This window comes from Vulpes vulpes, chromosome 3 (assembly GCF_048418805.1).
Source record: "Vulpes vulpes isolate BD-2025 chromosome 3, VulVul3, whole genome shotgun sequence".
NCBI classification, from domain to species: domain Eukaryota; kingdom Metazoa; phylum Chordata; class Mammalia; order Carnivora; family Canidae; genus Vulpes; species Vulpes vulpes.
This window is the reverse complement of record NC_132782.1, coordinates 23,839,563-23,862,002: the sequence shown is the minus strand read 5'-3', so window position 1 is coordinate 23,862,002 and position 22,440 is coordinate 23,839,563. Positions and strand designations below refer to the sequence as shown.

General features: G+C 39.3%; 1 protein-coding gene across 9 annotated transcripts in view; it reads left to right on the top strand.

Moving 5' to 3' along the window:
- ZNF385B (zinc finger protein 385B) overlaps positions 1-22,440 on the top strand; it is a 367,591-nt gene that overhangs the window by 248,573 nt on the left and 96,578 nt on the right. The window lies entirely within an intron of this gene.

The window sequence follows — 22,440 nt, the reverse complement described above, 5'->3', positions numbered from 1 at the left end:
GGGACATTCACAAAACACCTCCTCAAACTTGTCCAGGCCACGATAAGAGGAATAACTGAGAATCTGTCACAGACTAGGGACAACTAAGGAAACTTGAGGTGTAACTGTAATATGGTAGGCTAGGACTGGATCCTGCCTGGACAGAGAAAGCATCTTAGTTTAAAAAAAAAATAAACAAACTAGTTAAATCTGAATATATTCTGGACTTAGTTAATAGAAATGTACCGATATTGGCTTCTTCCTTTTCATAAATGTACCCCAGTAATAATATAAGATGTTAACACTAGAGGAAACTGAGTGAGGGGTGTATGGGAACTCGCTGTATCATCTTTGTAATTTTTCTATAAACTTAAAATTATTGCCAAAGTTTATTTTAAAAACATGAATCACTGATGCACGCTGAAAGCCTGTTGTGTTCGTTTGTGTAGGATATTCATTACCTACAGTAGGTGTGTTTGAGTGTGATCTCCAGGCGTGCGGGGACTTTGTCCAGGTTGTTTCTTGTTGTTTCCTCAGAACCTAAAGGAGTACCTGACGTAGACCAGGGACTCAGTAAATGTTTGTTGAATGGTGAGTGAATGCACTTATTACGGTTCTTTCTGAGAACAAATTCATGTGTTAACATACGGATGACGTTAGGGAAGAAAATGTATACCAGAAAGACCTCTGCTCTGTTTCTGAGTTATTGTGAGTTTTCAGTATATTATTTTATAAATAATTACAGCACTCTGACTAGCCCTCCACTTCATATTCCAGGAGAATCAACATACTTGTTCTTTATAATTTTTTTTAAGATTTTATTTATTTATTCATTCATTCATTCATTCATGAGAGACACACAGAGAGAGGCAGAGACACAGGCAGAGGGAAAAGCAGGCTCCCTGCGGGGAGCCCAATGCGGGACTTGATCCTAGGAATCTGGGATCATGACCTGAGCTGAAGGCCACCCAGGCGCCCCTTTATAATTTTTTCTAGTGGATCATTTTTTTGAGGGGTAGGTCCTGGAGGAGTAGGTAATAATCAAGCACTTTATTAGAAAAATAGGGGCTTGGGACGCCCAGGTGGCTCAGCGGTTGAGTGCCTGCCTTCAGCCCAGGGCATGACCCTGGAGACCCGGGGTCGAGTCCCATGTCAGGCTCCCTGCATGGAGCCTGCTTCTCCCTCTGCCTGTGTCTCTGCGTCTCTCTCTCCTCTCTGTGTCTCTCATGAATCAATAAATAAAATCCTTAAAAAAAAAAAAAAAGAAAAAGAAGAAGACAAAGAAGAAATATAGGGGCTTGTAGCACTGCTTCTAATTCAAGGAAACTGGAGCCTCTTTATAATCAATCCTATCAGATTAACTCGTAAGGGATCAGAAAGCTGCATGATACTGATTTTCTATAAATTAGTGATTTTCTATTCATATAAAAGAGACCTAATGGGGGAGACACTTGATTAAAATCCCAGCCCTACCTGTAAGCACCAGCCTGTGACTGTAAGAAAGTTCTTTAACCTCCTAAACCTCGATTCCCCAGTAAGACTGGGACAGTAATGCCTCATGTATGTACAGTCGTCTGTCAGTGACCGTGCAGAATAGATTTACTGTAACAAGAGCTCAAGAATGCAGTGGCTTAAAAAAAAAAAAAGAAGAAGAAGAAGAAGAAGAAGAAGAATGCAGTGGCTTTCCCAAGACAAAAAAGCTTGCTTCAGTCTCACCTAACAATCCGGAAATGGTTTAACAGCTCCTAGGCAGGCGGGGCTCCTCCGTCTTGCTGCTTAGCCACCTCTGGTCTGCGTGTGTTTTCGGTTTTTTTGTTTGTCTGTTTTTGGTTTTTTTGGTTTTGCACCCCCAACTCACCACCACTTCCACACTCCAGGCCACCAGAGGGAAGGAAAGCTACCGGAAGCACACCTTTCCTTCTAACCGAATGACCCGGAAGTTATCACTTCCACTCACACCTCATTGGCCAGAACTTAGTCACGTGGTCCCGCCTATAGCTGCAAGGGAAGTCGGGAAATGCTCTCCCTATCTGAGCATTTAAGCTTCTGCTAAACTGATAACTCCTGGTATCCTGGAGATTGGCAGGAAAACTAGCAGAGGCTGCCATAAGCCCCGGGAATAGTGCCTCCCACGGAATAAATGTTCCTCTAGAACCAAATCATCTGGAAGGTGATTAGTGTAAAAGGAGAGGGTGAGTAGAAACATGGTATCAACTCTGCTTTGCATTACTCAGATTTTAGGACAGGTCTTCCTGGGATGCTCAGTTTTTGTTTTTGTATTTTAAGATTTTATTTATTCTTGAGACACACAGAGAGAGGCAGGGACACAGGCAGAGGGAGAAGCAGGCTCCCTGCAGGGAGCCCGACATGGAACTTGACCCCAGGGTCTCCAGGGTCATGCCCTGGGCCAAAGGCAGATGCTCAACCCCTGAGCCACCCAGGGCTGCCCAGAAGCTCAGTTTTGACTTGAAAACTTGCTTATCTTCTTGCAAATTAAAACACAACTCCCAAGCCATAAGGTTTCTATCATCCCAAGGAAAAAGAAGCTGCAGGAGTAATATTTCCATTTGTACTTGTTTCTGTATGTAATGACTTCCCACCACCCTCCTAGCTGAGGAAACTCCGGTAGATTAATGAAGAAGTAGCTGTGCCCTTCTTGTGAAAAAGGAAAGATCCAGAGTGCACTCTACTGCTTATTTTTAACGTAGAAATTCTTTTGTTTGCTTGGCTGCAATTTTCTTAATCAGGACTTTTCCACTCTTTTCACAGATTCAGTTTTCAGCTTTTGGCAATAATTTATGTTTACAGACGTGGGGGGCTGCATCTTCAGAGCTTTTTTTTTTTTTTTTTTTTTTTTTTTTTCATTTTTCCATCGGTTTGGTTTGGTTGTTTTCCTGAGGATATTTACTGTGATCTGCTAAACTTGAACAGTTTTGTTCTAGGCAAAGCAGTTTATTCTGAGCTCCATTCACGCTAAGCTTGCCTAGAACATTCTTACATTCCATGGGTCCTAACTGCAGAGGGTCAGCCTCTCATGTGATCTAGCAGACCACGCTGTCCTCCAGCTGACAGCTGGCTGGGGTTCAGGTGGCTCTGCCTTCTGGTAGTGTTGGTAGCATGAGGGGTGAGCACAATATTGGTTGTATTAGCTGGCTTGAGCGGCCATAGGAAAATACCATAGACTAGGTCACTGAAACAGCAAATATTTATTTCTCACAGTTCTGGAGACCATGAAGTCCAATATCAGGTTTTCGGATGGAACTGGCTTCCTGGTTTGCAAGTAGTTGCCTTCTTTCTGTGTCCTTACATGGCAGAGAGAGTATTCTGGTATCTCTTCCCCTTCTTCTTCTTTTCTTTTTTTTTTTTTAAAGATTTTATTTATTTATTTATTTGAGAGAGAGAGAGAGAGAGAAAGAGCATCAATGGGGAGAAGGGCAAAGGGAGAGGCAGAAGCAGACTTCCCACTGAGCAGAGAGCCCGACTTGGAGCTTGATCCTAGGACCCTGAGATCATGACCTGAGCCAAAGGCAGATGCCCAGCTGACTGAGCCACCCGGGCAGGGGCCACTCTCCCCCCCCCCTTTTTTTATTTTTATTTTATTTTATTTTATTTTATTATTTTATTTTATTTTATTTATTTTATCTTCCCCTTCTTATAAGGGTATTAGCCATCTTGGATTAGGGCCCCACCCTTTTGACCTCATTTAACTAGCACTCTAAGTATCAGACCCGATCTCCAATCTATTTTTACATTGGGGTTAGGGCGCCAACATATGAATTTTGGGAGAATAAAAACATTCAGTCCTTAGCACTGACCTCCCTTTCATTTATCATGGCATCCACAAAGGGTGACTTTTTTTCTGATTATCCTGTGCCACCCTGGGCAACCTCCGTAAAATTTCCTATGGTGGGAGATTGCTCTGATAGCTTCCTAAAGTTTCTTACTCTAAGGAGATATTTGGTCTAATGTCATTATTTAGCCCTACATAATGCCTTGGGAGTTGCAAAATGTTAAGATATTACAATATAATGGAGTGATATTTGTAGAGTGCTCTACAGTTTCCTTGCTTACATTATCTCTTGAATCCTCATGGCAGCTCTGAAGGAATGGTTGGGATATGTTATTGGCTCTATTTTATACATTAGAAAATTGAAGTTTGGAGAAGTTTAGTAATTTCCCTAAGGTCTCAGGGCTAATAATTGATTGACACTGAGACTCTATTCCAGGCCTTCCAATTTCTAATTCACAGAGCACCATATATGAGCTGGAATTTGGCTCTGGAGTCACTAAAGTTTGGTTTCAATCCAAGTTCTGTCACTTATTAACGGCAAGTGGGCAAGTTACTTAACTCACTAAAATTTCTCAATCTTCTCTGTGACATGGAAATAATAGAGTCCACCTCATAGGATTCTAATGAAAATTAAATTATGTAGTGCATAGAAATCAGCATAGCACTTACTGCACAGAAAATTGTTAAAAATTGTTGGTTATTATTTCTAAGGACATATCAAATCCTATTGCATTGAGTTTAACTGTGAAACCAAATTTATACATTTTATTGGACTTGATAAAATATTCAAAATTATGTACACTACTGACTGATCTCAGGACACTTTACATGTTTTTAAGTATTATAAAATTCATCATATGAGACCTGAGCACCTTAATTGTCACCTGAATATCTGTCTCTGTGTGTGTATATTTATTCTTGCCTGGTCAAGTAGCAGATTAAAACAGTTAACAATTAGCAGATATTTTAAACTCTACCAGTTATACTTTAAGTAAGCCAATACAATTTTTTTATCTGGCTTTGGCATGAGGTCATTTAGTGCTCATTAATAAAGTTAACTGAGTTTGGAATTCTTGTTTTCCATTTCACACCAGTAAGCCAATAGTATGCTCATAATTGTGATCAAAGGAACATGAAAAAAAAGCAAAGATTTAACTGCTTGAAATTTGCTCTACCGAAAAGTCCAATTATTTGCAGTTGTTCTCCACATTATGCAGGATTTAATCTCTACCAAAATACATATTTTTCTATTAGTCTGATTCTAAAAGCCTAACATAAGAGGTCATTGTTACATAGGCTGTCAACCGTAATGAATGACTAGGAGGTTCTCTCCTAATGAACCCAGATTTGTCGGGTCATCTAATGTGTATGTCAGGATAAATTAATAATGCATACCTTAATTTGTTGTGCACACTAGTCCTCATTCTCATATGAAATAACTAATTAGAGAATTTCATACATTTCTAGATTTAATAGGTGTACATTTTTGTGGGTATATGAGTAAGGGAATATTCCTATTCAGATAATTAGTTCTGATTAGTTTCATGCAGGAGATCAAATGAACTTTTCTCAGATAGAAGAAACTACACCGAACCTGGAGTTAAAAATACTTTGGAGCAAAGTCTACTAGCAATGTAAATGCCATTTCCTCTGATTTGTGATCAGCTGAACAAACAGTGAAGGCCCAATATGACTTTCACATTTTCTACTAGAAAGGAACACAGTCTAGTGACTGAAGGGTAAAAGGAATGCTTCCCATTAGGTGCATGAGTTAGTAAATTCTGGCCTGTCTTGATTGGGAATTAATAATACTAATGACTTGAGTTGATCCGAAATAGTTCTCAGCATCTGGGCAGAGCAATTATGAATATATAGATAAATAAGGTGTAAAATAACATAAAATCATTTTCTTTCTATGCTTCATAGATGGTATCAGTGTGACTACTCATATGGGCAAGATACCCACGCATACCCTCTGATGATTTTGATTTGAGAAGGCAAGATGACTATACTTACTATAGCAGCTTACTTTGTGTATACTTATTATAGTCTTAGGATTTGGTTTAAGTTGTAGTCTGTACTCAGAAAAGTACAGAAAGAAGAGTTACACATTATTCTGTATGTATAACTCATTCATTGCCTTTGTCCCATATGTTCATTTTGTTTTCTCTGTTTGATTCTGGACCACGTCTCCCTCACGATAAACACAGGGCCCGGCTCATGGTAGATGATTAAGAAATAACTTGAATTAATGCGCAAATGGATTTAAGCTAATGAGTGAATCTATAGTACTGAAATGTGCAACACATAAACATGTATGAAGAATCTCTTGGCGTATATGGATACATGCACAGACACACATATGCACACACACATACACACACACATCCCATATTCAGGGTAGAGTCACTAGTTAAGGAAAGTAATGTCTACGGTGTCTAGCCAATGGTAACACCACATAAGTATGTAATTAAATAATGAGTGATTGCCAAAGCAGAAAAAATTTAATAATTTATTAATATGAAAAATGGACATTTGTCAGTTTACAAACATTACGAGAATTAAATATACCAGTCTGAGGAAACTTACAGAAATCCAAGCACACTAATATTCATAGCCACGAGTAGTTTTGTGTGTGTGTTTGTTTTTGTTGTTTGGGGTTCTTCTTTTGTTTTGTTTTATGTTTTTTGTTTCTAACAAAGACAGTACAGACCACAAAGCAATTATTTTATTCATTATTTTCCTTACTGTGGACATAACTAGCATTCATCTTACTAATTTACTAAAAACACTGAAAAATAATTATCTAAAATTTTGTTAAAAATCAATTATAGTTTTTTTCCTAATGAGAAGTTATACAACTTACAAGGTTTGTATAAACCCTTACATTAACCTGATTTTTTTCACTCAAGATCAGTAATTATAAAACAGCACAGGTCTAGTTGCCACATTTTCTACTAGAAATATAATGACATACACAGGCAAAGTTTCTATTTAAAGTAGATACCAGCTCTGTATAATTAGAGAATTATAGTAAATGGTCTTACAGATGTAAAAGGTCTATATTTATGGACACTTTGGGCACTGGTTATTAGAGAAACTTTATATTTCACTATGAGATTTTATGTCTGATATATAATCAACTTTATATTATCTGCTCTAATTAGAACTAGAAGCAGCTTAAAATGGAAAAAAGAAATTATTCCAAGATCTCATCTGAGGAGGCAGCTTTGGCTTACTCCCCCACTAATATTGGCCTCAAAAAACAAGATCCCTTCAGTCCAACTGGGCCTGGGTAGCCTGCTTTTTGTCTCATGGAGTGTTCTGAAGGGCTCAAAGAAAGTATTAGTTTTTACAGTAGTAGCCCAATGGTATAGGACTTTTCCATGTCATAATTGTGTATTTGCAGGTAATGACTACTCTCTACTTCCACGATTTTCTCCTGGGTTCTTTATTCTCATATGAAGAATGCTTGAAGCCATCTGTTAAGTTTTTCCTCAAACCCTCTCCTCTAGCAAAAGGACTGACTTTATCACAACACACTTAATTATTAATACCTCAATCAGGAAGGCAAACACACTAGTGCAGCAGAGATTACTAGAACAAGACAGTCAATTGAATTTACTCTATATTTATTGAACTGCCTGAGTTTTTAAAACCCATCATGGATGTGGAATTAGAACTGGGATCCAAACACCTCCTGCCCTCTTCCCTGAATTATAACTCTATTAATATCCACCTCTTTGCCACTAATTTTTTTTCTAAATTTATTATAGAATATATGAGCCGATATGTTTGAGTTTGGTAGTTGTTAAATAAATGTTTGTCTAGAACTAGATGTACCTAAAATAAGTTGTGTTCATGTGTTGTGTATACAGGTATTTACAATGTAATAGGTATGGTGATATGGAATGTAGGTATTATATAGGACCACAGCAGAGGAATACTTCACCCAGTCTGAGTTGGTCAGAGAGACTTTCTCTTTTAGAGAATGCATGGTAAGAGGCAGATAAAGTGAGAGTGGAGAGAAAAGGGTCAGTAGGAGAAAAATAGGAAGAGCATGAAGTATACAGGGAACTATAAACAGATGTATGTTGCTGATGTAGTATTTGAGACAGGGATGGTGAGAAATGAAACTCGGATGGTAGTTAGGGGTCTAACATCTTGGAGGGCCATGTTAACCATATTAATGCAAATTTGATAGTGAAGGCAAAGCTCTGTGGGCATGGAGACCCTGTCGGTCTCTTTCATGCCACATTCCCAACATCGTACATTGATCTGACACACGGGTCCTGGTCCTCAGTAGATATTTTATGCGCAGATGAAATGAAATAGAACGAAAAAAGGTATTTAAGCAGAGTCAGTTTGAATTTTTGATAAATTATCTTAACAGCAGTCTGAGAGTTGGATCCAAGGAGAATAGAAGTGGAATAAAGGAGACCAATAATGATGGGAAAAGATGAGGATCTGAAGTAGGGCAGTGGTCAGTCAGAGTGAGAATCTGAGACATATTGGACACTTAAACCTGTAGGACCTGGTGTTTGTGTGGCTGTTGTGGCTGTGAGAAGAAAAGGAGAGGGAGGAGTCACGTGTTACGGTGGTTGCCATCATTTAATTTAAAGAATATGAGGAGAAGAGTTGTCTAGGGGGAGGATCAAGTTCAGGTGTTTCTGAAGTCATTTTAGAATTTAAATTTCTTTCAATTTTTGCTTTAAAAATGAACCCGCGGAGAAATTCTAACAGGTTTTCAATGAAAATCCTCTAGAACTTCAAGTTTTTCAAATATCCTGTGGGTATTGTTATTAGCATTAGGTGGGAACATAATCTAAAAACATGAGCACCCCACTCTTTTAAAAAATTTTGATAACACCAAAACATTTTGGCATAATTAATTACCACTTATTCTTCACACACAAATTTGGGAAGAAAGAGAAATGTGTTAACAGTTTGTTCTTCCCTTTTGCTTTCCCTTATTTTTCTTTCTGTTTCCAGTATTATTCCTCTGAGTCGAGCATTTTGCAGTGAAGAGGGGGCGGCATCAGCTCCCAAGTGGAGCCTCACTCTGAGTGGCCTTTGAAAGCTTCTCCGCTTTGCACGGGAAAGGAGCAATGCGTAGAGGCCAAGGAGAATTCCAAATAAACAGCATTTCTACTTCTGTCTCTCAATCTGCTTTTAACATTTGGTGAGGGGCGAAAACAAATCCAACAGAACAAAGGGCCACCCTTCATTCGAACCTGGTGTTCAAATAATATTAAATTTAATTTGTACTCAGATGGTTAAAAATATTGTTAAAATATGTAATTCTTGTACACTGAAGATTTATAAGAAATATGGTTAATGTTCTTTCTCACTCCTTGGCACTGGCTCTCTTCCTCTTCTAAATATATCTTTTATTATCTCAGAATATTCCTTTAGAATGAGTAACTTCATTCTCCCACATTTCAGAGTAAAATCTTTCAGGCCAAATAAGTTTGGTTCTAGACACGCTTACGGGGGGGATCCAGTTGGCAACTGGATATGCATACCTGAGGCTTGGGGCGGAGGCTGGGGCTCCGAGTGGCAGACTTTAGCAGAGACAGCGCCCTGAGAGACAGGGGTCATCTGGGGAGAAGGTGGAGAGGACCACCAGCAGAAAGCCACTGCTAAAACCTGAACAATAACATACACCTAAGAGGAAGAACAGGCTTTGCAGGGACAGAGCAACCTGATGGGAGAGGCCAGAGGAGGGCCTGGAGAGACATATCCCAGGAGGCAGGGCTAAAGAGAGTTCCAGAAGGAAGGACGCCGAGAACAAAGGAAACGGCAAGCAAGCCCACTTCTCTCTCATTAGCCTGGCCTCTTTAACCTGCCAGCCCTCCAGTCACAGTCCTCCTCTCACCCAGCTCTCCTGAACCACAGGGAAGATGGTAGCCCACCACTGTTTCTGTTCTTAGGTTAATGGTTTATGCCATGTGAAGAGTGTCATTTCCTCCATGTGCAAGTATGCCATTAGATTAGCTTCTTTTAGCATCACTTCCATCCAGTTTGTTTATGGGCTTTGTGGCTTTTAATAGTCTTCTCCTGCAAAGAGCTACAAGTAATTTGACTATAATGCGAGTGTTTCAATAGTCATTATTTTCGGGGTTACTCAGCCAATTTTACCATTGTTCACTCAGGGATATTTTTTAGTTCACCCTCCTTGTTCAGGATGTAACAGATAAAATACCTTGCTCAGAGCCAAACAGAAATAATTTAGATTCTTCTTCCATGGACTTTCTATTTTGTTGTATTAAGTGAACTCCTAACAGTTTTGAGAAGAATAAACAGAAAAGTCTATTTTATTGTACAGCGCTCTGAATAAGGATGACGCTACCTGTCTGATTCATATCAGTTCAGATCTGTATTTTATCCACAGATGATGCGGATCTGTTGTTCCCTGAATAGATGGGAGTGTAGATAGGTTTACCCAAAATGAAGTTTATGTACAGGATTCAAACCTCTTAATGTAGGCACGAGTGGTACTTATCGAAGCATTCTCATTGTGTTAATTTACATTTTCCCATTTCTCCTGGGGAAAGATTTTGTTATCAATCTTAAAGATCATTACAATGAAGAAATGATTTTAAAAATCGTTCCTTTTGGTTCACAGGAATACAGGTCTGTGTAAAGATAAAATAAGATGGGTCTAATAATGCTATTTTTTTATCAAGTGCATGTCAAAACTCATCATATACCTTATTTTCCATGGCCTTTTGGTGAGTTTGTTTTGATTCTATCTTCTATTTATGAAAAATTAAGATATAAAGAAGTAAAGATATTTATCCAAAGCCACATAGGCATTAGATGTGAATAACGTCAGTAGTGCTGCTGCAACAACTTGACTTTTTCCTCTACAGTTGCTTAAAATATTGATAGGGCCCTTGAAAGCTTTCTCATCCATTTTTCTTTTTCTCCTTATAGTATTGATTTCTATTTCTTTAACTTTAAAAATTCACATAGCACAATTGTTAAGAAGTTCCAAAGTAACTTTCTTAAATTTGGCTTTTCACCTAAATTTTAGACTTTTTTTAAAAAAGATCTAAGTGTACTGCATATGATATGGCTAATAAATAATGCAGATGATGTTCATCAATATTGAGCAGAAGATACATTTAGCTTTGAAAAGTTTGTTTTCAAAAAACTGAACCCATCCTTTAGGGGTTTTTTTGCTTGTTTTTGTTTTTGTTTTTCCCTTTTCCTGAGAGCTACTAACTTCATAAAGGATTGTTAGAATATTAGTTTATGTTTAGTCTGGCAAAATAAAAAAATAAAATTGCATTATTCCTTTTATCCAAAATTAAGTGCTATTCCTTAAAATTTTCCTTCTGGCATTAATAGCCCATGTGACATTCTAGGAGATTGAGAAAAGACTGTAACTCATGTGGATAAATATTAATTTCTGTAATAGATGTACTATGAAATGCATGTGTAAAGTCTGCGAAGATTTGTTAGGGAGGGATAGGTCTTAGCCATTCTCTAAGTAACTTTCTTCATCTTTAAAGGATTAGCATTTATTAGGTTAACTTTAAATATTTGAGAGCAAGGGGGATCCCTGGGTTGCTCAGCGATATAGCGCCTGCCTTTGGCCCAGGGCGCGATCCTGGAGTCCTGGGATCAAGTCCCACGTTGGGCTCCCGGCATGGAGCCTGCTTCTCCTTCTGCCTGTGTCTCTGCCTCCCCCCCTCTCTCTCTATGTCTATCATAAATAAATAAATAAATAAATCTTTAAAAAAAATATTTGAGAGCAAAATCTTGACATATTGACTAAATCTGAATCCTTGCTATAATATCAAACATAACTGAAAATTCAGAAACATTGTCATTTATTGAATAATCCTGGTAATTTTTATGAAAGCAAAGTATTTAAAACAAATGATGATCTTTAACAGGGGAATCATAAGTGAGAGTGTCATCTAAGAATTTCCTTTCTCCTGGCTGTTGCTTGTCCCCCCCCCCCCTTCTTCTTAATGGTAGAAAACAAGTGAGACATAGTGGGAGGAGGCGACCTCCAAAGTCTAAAACTTAGGCCCTGGACTCAGTCTCAGTGTGTGGTATTAAAAGGTGAAAATCAAGAACTGTGACTTGGAGTGGTGCTGAGGTCAACACCTTCAAGCTTTCACCTCCCTCTGCATTCTTCTCTGTGATTTATCCCTCCATCTACCCAGGCTGGGAGCTTCACTTTAGTCCAATGGATGTTAGCCTCACATCTAATCAGGGATCATGCCCTACTGATTCTGCCTCTTTCCTCAGTCTTCTCACTATAGCCTGACTTGCAATTTATGGTAAAATTATCTACCACCTGGTTTGGTATAATGTCTCCTACTTGAACTTCTTAGCACCTTCAGCCCTGCCTGTTCCCGCCCACCTCTTCCCCAGCAGCTCCTCTGGCACATACACATAATCTGCATTTCAACCACTGATGCTCCTAACATAGAAGTCTCATCATGTCATGCTCTTTTTAAAATCGGCCTTTGACTCCCCATCACCTTTGGGTCGAGTCTGAACACATTAACATGACTTATAAGACCTATATTGGTCTTGTTCCAGTTTACCTCTCCATGAACATTTCTCACCCCAGAGAAATACTTCAGTCAGTGGTGAAATTCTTTCAGGTCAGGGTATGATGCTTGCTCTGGCTGTAGGCCTGGCCTTATGTGTAATCCCCTTTACTTAAAACAAACAAGGAACCAGCTCCTCCTCTTCTCCTACCCCATTCCTACCTTTTGCCTAGGTAAATCCTATTCTAGGTTTCCTGTTTGGACCTTACTTTTTCAAGGAAACCTTACTGGACACCTATGAAAGAGTTACATCCCCTTAGCATAGCTAATACTACTCTGTCATCACACTTGTCATGCTGTATTTTAAATGCCTTTATTTTCAAAAGGAGTTTTCACAGGCAGTTAGCTCCATGAGGGCAGGGACTGAGGGTTTTTTGTCCATGGTTATGTACATAATACCTTGTGGCTTATAATCAGCCCACATTAAATGTCAGATGATGTTTACAAAGATGGAGTTCATACCAAGTCATCAGTAGAAGTAGAGTGAGGAAAGTAGAAATCAAAGCAGATATGGAGCCATACCAAGGGCTCTAGAGACCAAGAAAGCTGAGGAAGAACAGTGCTGGGAAACGGAGAAGCAGCAGGCCTGTCTTGTCCTGTCCCACAATATGTGAGGCCTGAGACAAGGAAAAAAATTGATGCCCATATATATCTATTACAAACTATTCTGGTTTAAAATCAAGCCACTAACATGCTAGGTAAAGTATATTTCCTATACTTTGACAAATACATACTTTACAAATATATGTTCATAAAAACCTGAGAAGGCCATATATTATTTTAGAATTCCCAGACACATCAAAGTTTGTGCCAGATCATGGAAGCACAGAGTGGCTCCTGTCCCAGCCTCTTTTTTTTTTTTTTACCCTGGTCCAGTCCCATACTACAGGAGTATGGACACCCAATCCTGGGGGCCAAGCTCCATCTACATTCCCTAAAAATAGCCATGCTGGTCCCACATGGGTATTATCTGCCTCAAGGGGCAGAGATCTAGAAAAGAGACCTATGTAGGACCTGGCAGTAGTTCAGGAGCCATTTGGGAATGAACATAAGAAATCCCAGATACCCAGAATGTGGCTTAGAATGTGGGGGAGGAGAGCATAGACTCCACGGTGACCAATCCCCTTGGCCTGCAGCCTGGGGAGAGGCCTGGTCATAGACAGTTGTGCCTAAGGGTGATATTGCAGTTGATCTGAGTATATTGGGAGCTTATACTCCTGGTATACTACAGGTGTCTATCTGTGAGGGTATAGCACTGTCAAGGACTATCTAATACCGTATTTTTTAAAAATCCGAAGGTTGTAGATACATTTTTCCTGACTAACCTCTCATTTCTCCTTCGAGACCATGTGACTCTCTGTTCTCTTGTATTCCAGGAAGCAGCCTAAAATCACAGTCTTTCAAGCCAAAACAGGTTCTGAGTTGTGAGTCAGTTTAAGTTCTGAGTTGTCCATTTACTGGCTGTGGAGCCCTGGGCAGAGTGTTTCATCTGATGAGTGGAGGTAATAAAATCTTCCTCTAGGGTTGTAGCTAAAGTACATGAGGTTAAAGCCTTTAAAAGGCTTAGCTCAAGTAAATGCTCAACAGATCATAGTGCTGTCATCATCATCATAATCACTGTCATTATTTTTAGAGCTGTTATGTCTTATTGTCTGTAACTATTGCAATGACCTTGGGCAAGTCATGTCACCCCTAAGAACCTCAGTTTCTTCATCCATAAAATGAGGTCTTTGGAGCAGAAGATAAGTCCAGTTAAGAGTAGGGACTTTTGGAGTTCTTCTTTTTCAGTTTACACTAAACCTGAACTTGACCCCAGTCTACATTGTAAATCATTAATGGAAGTTACTACTATGCATATAATGTCACTGAAGTTCTAGTTTAAGCAAACCTGATATTGAAAATCTTAAATCTTTTGTAAAAACTAAAAAACTCTGGATTGAACATGCAGTTTAGGAAACAAGTATATATATATTTGCTTTACAGAAAGACTCATCGTAGGGTTCCTTTGCTCACTGGTTCTTCTAATACATTAAAAGTCAAGTTTGATTTACAAAAAGGTATTCACTTTGCCTACAACTTTTCTGTGAGTCATAGAATCCTTTGAGAATTGATTAAATCTGACGACTCTTTCCCCAAAATGAGCATGGTTGCAAATATTGCATAGAATTCTTGGAGGAGGGAGTCCATGGATCTTAAGAATCCAAAACAAAGGGGTCCCTGGGTGGCGCAGCGGTTTGGCGCCTGCCTTTGGCCCAGGGCGTGATCCTGGAGACCCAGGATCGAATCCCACATCGGGCTCCCTACATGGAGCCTGCTTCTCCCTCTGCCTGTGTCTCTGCCTCTCTCTCTCTCTCTGTGACTATCATAAATAAATAAAAAATAAATAAATAAATAAAAAAGAATCCAAAACAAAAATATAAAGCCAAAACAAAAACAAAGCCAATGAAAGTGGGCTGTGCTGAGGATATTGGAGGCATTTCTAAAAGCCGACTTCCAAGCACCTGGGCCTTTTCAGTTTTAGAGAAACAAAGAGAGAAGTAACATTTATTGAAGGCATACTCTGTGCCAGCCACTGCACTAAGTAAGCATTTTTATGTGTTATGATGTTCTTTCCCTTGCAAACCTAAAAAAAGGCAGGTATTTCTGATGAGAAAACTGAGGGTCAGATACTAATTCCCCAAAGTGACATCGCTAGTTAACAAATTGTACAAGCAAAACCTGATTCTGGAGTCTGACTCTAAAACTATCACACCATGAGAAAAAGCCCTAAATTCCTTCACATCTCTTCTCAAGCTCCCAAATCTTTATAAAAGAATAATCAGAGAAATCCGGAGATTTGTCTTCCTGAGTGAACTTCTTACAAAGGAACACCTGAAGCCAGCTTCACGTTGACGGCCAATACCTTCCCCTTGCCAGTGCCTCTCCCTGGCGCTGGGCGGCCTTGCAGGAGCGCTGGGCTGCTGGTGCGATGGGGTGGGGGCAGGCAGAGATCCGAGGGAGGAGGGATTCTCTGCGCTGGATGGGAGTCAGAAGTTCTGATCCCCTACGTGCCCCGGTAAGGGTTTCAACTGACATCTGTGTAAAATAGTTGTCAGCTGAGGAGCAGAGAAGTGGCCTGTCAAACTCCAAGTGTCCCATTTGCCAAGTCTCACATGAGAAAAGTGAAGACAGGTCCCACTGGGAAAAGAAGACCTGCTTTCCAAAAGATTTATTACATAAGGGTCATGTTGCATAACATGTGCTCTGCCCAGTAGACTCTACTCCTCCTTGATTCATTCATATTTTGCAAGGTAGCTAATTAATCTCTTTTAAAAGGGGGGGATATGATGGAGGGGAATAAATGAAGGGCCTTGTGTGAATGACTCTACAGCCAGAGTCTTGCTGGAGTTCCGTCTGGGTTCTGTAAGCCAATATTGAACTTGCTTCATAAACAGCCCGGCCAGATACTGTGCAGAAATCACTGAGGTTTGTATCCTTTAAGACCTTATATATTAAGGTGAGGTCTGTATCCCCGTGTTCTAACCTGTCAAAATAGAACATTCTTGGTGAGTTGGGAATAACAACCACAAATCCATTTTTGGTTTCAAGTCATTTTAAGATATGCTATCTTATCACCTCAGACCTCACAGTGTGTCCTGGAGAGCGTGCTGTTTTCACCGTGATACCAAAGGCACAGTGAGATTTGGTATTTGATTTAGATTATCCTCATGATTTCCCACATGATACAGAACTTGCTTCATGAAGTCACTTGCTGCTAAGCATTTCAGACCTTTATGTGGCATAAAGAGACCACCACCGCTTGGAAGTCTTTAGGGGAGAACCATGCATATTTAGAAGTAGCCGACATTTGATACGTAATTTTTCTTATGTGCTATGTATGATGCAAGATATTCTCCACCTAAAGCGAGGGCAGTGCCTTCTTTTTATATCAGGAAGGCAGCCCAGCAGAGTGGTTAAAGTATGGACCCTAGAGCTGGACAGTGTGGCTTTGCCTGCCAGCTCTGCCACTTACCTGCTTTGTGATCTTGAGCAAAATACTTCATTTTCGTGTGCCCTGTTTTCATATCTACAACATGCAGGTAATAGTAAGTTCCTCCCTGACTGTGTTAATTTGCAAGATTGAGTAAATTAATATAGGCATAAAGTGCTTAGAACAGTGTTGGTATAAACAAATGTAACGTGTTAGCCGTTGGTATACAAACCTGCGAAAATGACCAGTAAGCTCTACAGTCGAGGTGGGGGGGTTCAAAAAACAAGTCTGTTTATCCTTAGTTTAGGATAAGGCTTCACCTGAGTTTGTTTTTACTTCTGTTTTGAGAAAGCACTAACTAGGGTGGCTTCCATCCCTCTGTTCTCTTATATTGTCTGCCTATGAGTCAGTGATCCCATAACATCTGTGGCCAAAGGATCCTCACGTCCCCGTAAATGGAAATGTGCACCACATATTTGGTAGATTGAATAAATACCATATTTCACATATCAAACCCGTGCCAAATGTATGTCAGCCCTATTGTGATAATGGTATCTTTATTTTAAATGTCCCTGACTTCATAAGAGCGTCGTGTATAATCAGTGAATACTCATGGGAAAGAAAAGAATAATAATATGTAATGAGCCCTTCAAATCATTCCATGTGTGAAAAGTGTCTTCATACCTGAAAAGGCTGGGGAAATAAAGCCGTTCATTCATTCAAAATCTGTATTGCGTGCCTGTCAGAGGCCTAGCATTGTTCTAGAAGCTGGGAATAAAGCACCTAGAATACAGCTGTTGCTGTCATGGAGACTGCATTGTAGTCAAAGGAGACAGGGAACAAGTAAATAAAACAAGATAATTTTAGAGACAAATAAGTGAATGGAGTAAATAAAATAGAACCACATAATAGAGGAAAAGCCTTGTTAAAGATCTCAGCTGAGACTCAACTGAATTTAGGGTTGAGAGTTCCACACTGAGGGAATAGCAAAGACAAAACCTTTGAGATAAGAATGAATTTGATATGTTCAAGAAAAAGAAAAGAAACTTAGGTCTTGGCAGAGGGAGGGGTCAGCAAGTGGAGGTGATACAAGGTGAGGTTTTGGAAGTAAGCAGAGACTTAATCATGTGGCAACTGTAGGCCATGGTAAGGAGATGGATTTTATTCAGAGCGTGGTGGGAAGCCATTATGCCTAGGAGTAACACGTAAGATTTGTATTTTTAAACAGTTTGGCTGCTATGTGGAGACCAAGTATAGGGGAACATAAACACTCCCAGAGAGATCCTTTCAGAGCCATTAGCTGTAGCCCAGATGGACGTTGATGGCTTGGACTAGAAAGTGGCAGTGACGTGGAGAGAAGCAGAAAGACTTGCAATTTATGCTGGAGTACAGACAGGATTTGGTCATAGTCTGGATGTAGGTGGTAAGCAAAAGGGAAAACCAAGGAATCCCATATTTTAAGGTCTTACTTAAGTCCTGCCTTCACAGTGAAACTTCTCCAGCCGTTCTAACTCACTTCTCTTTCCTTTCGGTGGAGCAATTGTTTTTTGAGCTCATATCATAAGGCACAGTTCGAAGTATTTAGGATACTGCTAGTGAACAAAAGAAAGATCCCTGCCCTTCTGAGGTTATGTTCTCTCCTGTACTACTTTTCTCTCTGGGTCTGTAATTCACACTAAATTGTGCGTGTCTTTGTATTCTAGTCTCTAAGTGTTTCAGATATATTCTTTTTGTTCTCCAAATAGTCACCTTCTCAAGGACCAAAGACCCCTGCTTTCAGTTTGTCATGATGTCTAGCTCAGTACTGTGGGAACAAAAGTAACAGTGAAAATATATCTTTTTCATTGATAATTTCTTGTTTATAGACTTGCCTGCCTTAAGTAAATTTGTGAAAATCTAAAATTGCAATTCAGATAATTGGAAAGGCAATCATTTTTCCATTAAAAAGGGATTATTTACTCACTGAAGAGTTACTTTAAAATAACAGACTCCCCTAATGAATGTAATTAAAAGTTTGTTAACAGGCCATTATGTATTTGTCAGGGGATGTGGGTAGAGGAACTGAAGCTACAGTATCAGGGGCCACACAGTCAATTTACAATTAATCCAAAATGAAGACAAAGGAGCTGAAAATTAGAATTGTAACTAAAAAAGAAAATAATTTCTGATTTCTGAAAATGTAAACATACCAACAACTTGATAGAAGATTTTCATTTTCTAAACTTACAATATAAGCGACAATTAAATTCGTTCTTTAACCAGAGCACATTCATCCTGGCAATGAAAAGTAATCATTCTAATATACAAGAAAATTGGCTTCTGGTTACGGCTTTTAGAGTATATCTTAAAATATGAAGAAGAAAACAAATTCATGGTTTGATGTTTTATAAGGAAGACTGAACACTTCATAAACACTCCTAGAATATGGACCCTTTTCATGCCCCCTAGTAGTCACGTTGGCATTGAGGTGCTCTTACCACAACACCTGTCCTATGGGTTAATTAAGCTTTTGAGCACAATCCAAGGAATTCAATGAATGTTTATGACTTTATTTATGTGGAACATGCTTCCGAGTTCTAGAATAACTTTAAACCCAAGGTTTAAAGAAAACATCCCCTTTATAAGGGGCCCTTAAAACTTGTTTCTATATTTCTCATCATGTTTCCTCTTTGAAGACCATCATAATTATCAATGGAAAAGAAAGCCTTTCATCAGGTAGTATGCCATAGCACAGTTCATGTGAGAGTGTAGATGCTATTCTCTTTCCTTCATTCACTCATTCATTCATTCAATAAATTTGTTCAGTGCTTTCTCTGGGCAAGTCACTAGGCAAAAGCAGCAAGTCAGTGTGGTCTCTAACTCAGAAGAGCTTATAGCTTCTTGGGGGGGAAAAGACAGATACACAATAGAATGCCTTAAATACTGTAAAAGACTTATTAGTGAAACGTATCGCAGGTTCAAAAGAGAGCAAGATACTTTCTTCTGATGGAAATGGAAAGGCTTCCTGGAAGAGATGGCATTTAAAATGCCACTTGAAGATAGAATTTGAAAGGAGACAGAAAGGCAAGGGCATCCTAGGAAGCATAAGCAAGGTGATAGAACTAAAAAATAAATAAATAAAATAATATAAAGTGTGTATGTATCAGAACCAACCAGTGCTTTGTGTAGTAAAATTTCTAGAGTGACCACTAGGTGTAAGGCACTGCCTAAGAAGCCAGAGTCAGAAAGAAAAGCATTTTGTCCTCATCCCTGGGGACTTAACTAAATCCTTAACTAAAGGATTTTCAGTTAAGTTTAAGAACTGTGATGGATGCTGAACCGAGATGTTGGGATTGTATTCTGTGGTGATGGTTTTGGTGATGGAGATACTATCGCTTATCATATACTAAATCCTTCAGCATTCTGTGCACTTTAGTAAGAATTTACATGCATTAGTTCCTTCTGGTCTCCTCATAAGTGTGTTTATTCCTACTTGTCAGCTGAGAAAATGGGCTTAACAAGTCAATTAATTCGTTGAATGCTGCCCAGCTGGTAAGTAGCAGAGTAGAGATTTGAACAGGTGTACGATATGAGATTGAACAGATGTACAGTATGGGATTGGACAGGTGTACGGTATGGGATTTCAGAGCCTGTATCTCACTAAGGTGAGCAAATGGAAGATATTTGAACAGGAAAGTGATTGATTCAAGCTATCCTCAAGAATTCATTTAACCACAGGGGGGAATATAGTGATTAAAGAATTATGCTAGTGAACAGCTAATGAGGACCTAAATGAAGGTAACAGTAGTGGGTATGAAAAGGTTAAGGAGATGAAAAATGTCATAAAGATAACTAACTTGGTTCAGGGGCAAGGAAGGGGGAAAGGTCAAATGCAGATTCAAATTTTAGAGTCTATATAACCAGAAAACTCGTGGTACCAGGCAGCAAAATAAAGACCACAAGAGGAGGAATGTCCCTTCTAGGGTTGGGAGGTGGGCTAGGATGACCAGTTGCATTTTGTACAAGTTGAAGTTGAGATGCCAAAGGGATTATACAGGTGAGAGGAGTCCAGCAGGTGTTCAGAAATACAAAAGCTGAGCTTGGAGAAAAGGTATTTAGACATGGAATAAATTCACATTCTTCCAATGGTACAGAGGCCAAGGACTGATAAAGGACTTCAAAGTCCTTTTTATTAAGGACTAGTTTTATTAAGATGGAGAAATCAGAAGCCAGATTTATGAAGTGATAGTAAAAAAGCTGAAAAAGGAAGTGTAGGCTATGCTAAAAGGAATTAAAGGAAAATACAGAGTAGTTTATAGACTAAGAAAGTAACAAAATCAGGCAAGGTTTCTTTGTTTTCTTTAAGAATGAACTGACTGAAGAAAGATGGTAACTTATAGAGTAAGATCTTGGAATTGGTGGGGCTGCATTAACTCAAGGGCACACGTGCCGGGTTAGCCAGGTGAGGGATGGCTGATGCCTCCTTCAGATTCATTCAGTCTCTTGCCACCCCTTTAATGACCACTTAAATGCAACCTCTCTGCTAGGACTTATGCTCTGCCATGGTTTCCCTCATGGAAGCTTAAATGTTCTTTATCACATTCTTCTACCACTCTTGGTACATACATGCACCATGGACCAGTAGTCCTCAACCATCAGTGTGTTTCCAATCCCTTGGAGGGTTGGTTAAAACACAGACTTCTGGGTCCCACTCCCAGAGTTTATAATTCTGCGGTCCGGGATGGAGCCTGGGAATTTGCTTCACTAACAAGTTAGTAGATGATGCAGATGCTTCTGGGTACCACACTTTGTATACCACCGAACTAAACGAAGGACCTGTGGGAGGTATAAATAAAAGGTTTGGGAGTTTGAGGATAGCCTAGTATGCCAGGCCTGGATATGGTCTGGAAAATACTCCAGGAGTCAGGCATGATTTAAAGGCAGGCAAAAAAAGAATGGAATAATTTGCCTTGCTCCTTTGAAAGAAAAATACTTCAAAGAAAGTAATAGCATAATCCCTACTGAACACAAAGTTTTCTGAGGTCTAGATTTTTAAATTTAGGTATAGATTTTTAAAAATGAAATAAAAATTAAAAGTGAAAACCACAGCAATGACTATAAGTTTATTTTAATTGGGGGTGGAGGTGGTAAGGGCAGAGGGAGAGAGAATCTTAAGCAGGCTCCACTCCCTGTGTGGAGCCCTCTGTGGGGCTTGATCTCAAGACCCTGAGACCATGACCTGAGCAGGAATCAAGAATCTGATGCTTAACCAACTGAGCCACCCAGGTACCCAATACGAGTTTATTCTAATCATGAACTAAATATTATGTGAGCCAGAAGTGCACAATTGCTATTTGGGGGAAAATAAGTATAGAGCTAGCATGCCACAGTTCCATTTTGAGCGCTATTTTGTTATTATTCGTAACAACTGAGATCATGGGGCCTGACATATGCACAGTTCTAAGAGCTGGTATGGTAATTACCATTTTGATTGCTGCATCTAATTATTCCCTTAGGTTTACCTGTCCCTGATAGTTACCATGCAAATCTGACATAAGCAGATATATCAAATCTCTGAATTTGGGTGAGCGCAATATGCTCTGTACGTCACTAAAGTGTTGGCTGTGGTTGGCAAATGTGCTAAGTTGCGCAACCAAAGGTCCAAAATCCTTTCTGACATTTAAAACATCAGCCATTTCAAGTTTCTTTCATTCAGTCAAATGCTCACTAAGCTAACTCATCAGTGACCATCAGCCTAGCATAAGGGAAACAGCCAATCAGTCATAGCCACACTGTGCAACATGGATATATCAGAAGCCTTATTATGATCACACGACCAGATGCCACTAGGTGCAAAGTGAGATTAGATATATGAGTACATGATGTATCATTTTGGGTCCACGTTCATTTCACCATGATAATCCTCCCAAATGACTGAAAAATTAGGTTTTTGGCATTGAAAAGCATAAACATCCCTGTTAATGTTATCAACCTCAAATTGTCACCTGCTGTGAATCTTTATTTAAAACCAAAAAATGCGTAAGAAAGGAAAGAAAGAAATTCTTCAGGCCTAATGGTATGCAAATAAACTATTCTGGACTAACAGAATATAGACACAGTTCATATTTTGAGAACACATTCCTTTC